This window comes from Miscanthus floridulus, chromosome 10 (genome assembly GCF_019320115.1).
Source record: "Miscanthus floridulus cultivar M001 chromosome 10, ASM1932011v1, whole genome shotgun sequence".
Taxonomy (NCBI): Eukaryota; Viridiplantae; Streptophyta; class Magnoliopsida; order Poales; family Poaceae; genus Miscanthus; species Miscanthus floridulus.
In genome coordinates, this window is record NC_089589.1 from 19,422,799 (window position 1) to 19,426,212 (window position 3,414).

Here is a 3,414-nt window from a genome sequence, read left to right on the forward strand (position 1 = left end):
TGGTCCCCTTTGACCACACCAACTCAAGGTCATCATAGACCACTTCGAGGGAGATGCTCAGGATACCGAGCTCGTTGCTATGGGCAACAAAAGAAGGCCAAGGCCTTTAGAGTCCTCCTGTTTAGAAAAGCCTCCGAAGGAGTGTTCTACTCCTCCGTAGGCTCAGGGGCTACTGTTGGGGACCAATACTAGGGTACCTGAAGAGGAGGAGCTAATAACCATCAACATTGATTCATCCGAGCAATCAAGAGTGCAACTACAGCTCCAACTGACCCCCAGGTGAGCAAGCTCTGCCTCGCCTGGCCTCTAGGGGTGGGCTTTGCCTCACCCGACACTGAGGCTACGGGCTCCACCTCGCCCAACCTCTAAGGGCTGGCTCTGCCTCACCCAACCTCTGAGGATGGGCTCCGCATCACCCGACCCCTGAGGACAGGCTCCACCTCATCCGACCTCTGAGGATGGGCTTCGCCTCGCCCGACACCAAGGCCGTGGGCTCTGCCTCGCCCAGCCTCTAGGGGCGGGCTCTGCCTTGCCTGGCCCTTGGGTTTGCGCTCTGCCTCGCTCGATCTCTAAGGGCAGGCTCTGCCTCACCCGAACTCTGAGGGCGGGCTCTGCCTTGCCTAATACCAAGGCTGCAAGCTCCACCTCACCCGACCTCTGAGGGCTGGCTCTGCCTCACTCGACCTCTAAGGGCGGGCTCTGCCTCACCCGACACCGAGGCCATGGGCTCAGACTCGCCCGACCTCTTAGGGATGGCTCTGCCTCGCCCGACCTCTGAGGGCGGGCTCTGCCTTGCCCGACACCGATGCCGCGGGCTCTTCCTCGCCCGACCTCTGAGGGCGGGCTCCGCCTCGCCCGACACCGAGGCCACGGGCTCCGCCTCACCCGACCTCTGAGGGCTGGCTCCGCCTCGTCCAACCTCTAAGGGTGGGCTCTGCCTCACCCAACCTCTAAGGGTGGGCTCCACCTTGCTCGACCTCTAGGGGGACTCCGCCTCGACCTACCCTGACACCGGGGGATCCATCTCGCCCGACGGAGACCCATGCTGCCGCCAACCACTCTAGGTCCAAGCGAATGGGCTTGGGTCAAAGCTCTAACACCATGGAGGTGACCGGCATGCCCCAATATAACCCGTGGCCGTGATCGGCCATACCTAGGGATTCACATCAAGAACAGCGTCGGGTGTACCGGTGTTGTTCTGCCTAACCCTCGTATGAGGACTGACAGGTATGTCAGTTCACCACGATGTCCGCCAGGATGGAGTGGAGCCCCATGACCAGGAGACGATGCCTGCGCATGGCGCTAGTGACGAATAGGGCCACGATGTGGAGCTATCTCTGTTAACATCTATAGGGTCGGCGAGACCCACATGAAGGAAAAGAAGGACCCGGCGATCCTGGAGGACTTCTTCTCCTTCTCATTCTCCTCTTTTCCCTCCACTATAACCTGTGCTTTCCCTTGGCCTATAAAAGGGAAAGCAGGGCATCCCATAAGGGGCATCGCAACACAGCATATCGATTCGGACTGGAACCCATCGAACCCTGAACCGATCAGAACACATAAGCATACAACCAAGAAGCGACCGAGCTCTCAGCACCCGTTCGCTCCTCTCACCAGAGAGTTGGGAACTATCCCTCTCTCGATCATTTGTAACCCCTACTATGAACTTTCAGTGCTAGTAACACAAGTAACAGCAACGAACTAGATGTAGGGACATTCTGCCTGAACCAGTATAAACCTCGTGTCCTCTTAGCACACCATCCGAGCTAGACGTGCAATATTAGAAATTTACTAGTCGGTGGCAACTCAAAACACCGACACTAGTTAACTCGGAAGAACAACAGGTGAGGTAGATTCCTATGATATTCTTATTACATGGTCAAAGTATGTACATACACCCAACTATAGCTAAGACTCACTCTACTCTTGTGCGCTTCGGGATGCCGCTTAGATAACTCTACAGACGCGACTATGGTCCTACAATTTAAGAACCTGCTCAATTCGGAGTGGACTACAAAGGATAAACAGGGCTGTCACCTCCCGCTGCTACCACCCAACCAGAGAATAGGGTGCACTCACATGCAGAGCATCGTATAAGCACCATGCTTACACAAGACTCGGGTACTTAGCCTAACCAGTAAACTAGCAGGCTAAGAGCTCTATGAACCCGCACACAAAAGTAATGATAACCATAACTAAGCAAGATATATATTCAAAGTAAGCATAGCCAAGTAGATAGGAATATGATGAATTGCTAATAAGTCTTACAAGATGTAGAAGTGAAGATACAAGGCTTTGTCGAGCCTCCAAGACTAGATCTGGAACTTGACCATGAGCTCAACTCGACCCTCACTCCCAAGCAACTAATCTACTACATTGGAGAGTCTAGACCTAATCCTCCTGGTGTATCTTGATCTCTGAATGAGAGATATGAATTAGGGTTTTAGGGATGCTCTAGGGAGAGGGGTAGGGGCTGCTATATATAGGCCGGAGCATCAATTATGGACCCTCGGATCAAACCAACTTGAAAGAACGTCGTAGATGCAATCTAGGAGGCGGTAGAGAACTGACATTCGAAGGAGGGGCTGACAGGTGGGCCCAGGGGGCCAGGCAGCCTGCAAGTGGGGCCGGCCGGCCCCACATGGCAGCCACCTGCCCTCTGCCTTAGTGGTTTGCCTTCTAGAGTCTTCCCACGTCGGTTTCACTGTGGATAAACGTGATTTGCTTTGACGAATAGGCCCTCCTTGATGATTTTCTGAGTAAATCCTCCTACAAACACAGATTCACCAAAACTTGTGGAATTTATTAGTTTAAGCCCCTAGACCTATGTTGGTGATCCTTTTTATGCATTTATATAAGTTATATTGATGGTTTATGATGAACGTTAACTACCGTCAACAAGCTCCCCCACACTTAACCTTTACTAGTCCCAGAGGAAAGCCAAACTCCGCAATGGATTAGGAGTTGCTACAATGCTTTCACTCCTCAAAAGTACACAGGTATTCAATCAAAAATTTTCCTCTAGATTAGAATAAACTGATCTAACTTTTAAACTTACCCATATTACCTTCAACCATGGGCTTCTTAGCCTTCACTTGGGTCTTGAGCAATTGAAGGACAGAACGATCAAGTCAAGCACTATGTCTCAAGGTCTTTGTTCCACCATTGTCTTGAAGTTTTTATAAGTTTTCAAAACAAAACACAGAGATTCCATTGTATGACACTCTCAAGTCTCTCAATATATGTGGTATTTGTGGATCCTCACCAAGGAAATAAAAATGGTATGCCTTTTCTCTTCCTACCACTAAGGCTTATGTGGAGTTCATAGGTAGGGAGAAAGCTAGAGCATACTTGCAATACATATATTGTAAAGTCAAACCTCGGATCCAAAGAGAGTTAAGTCATACAATCAAA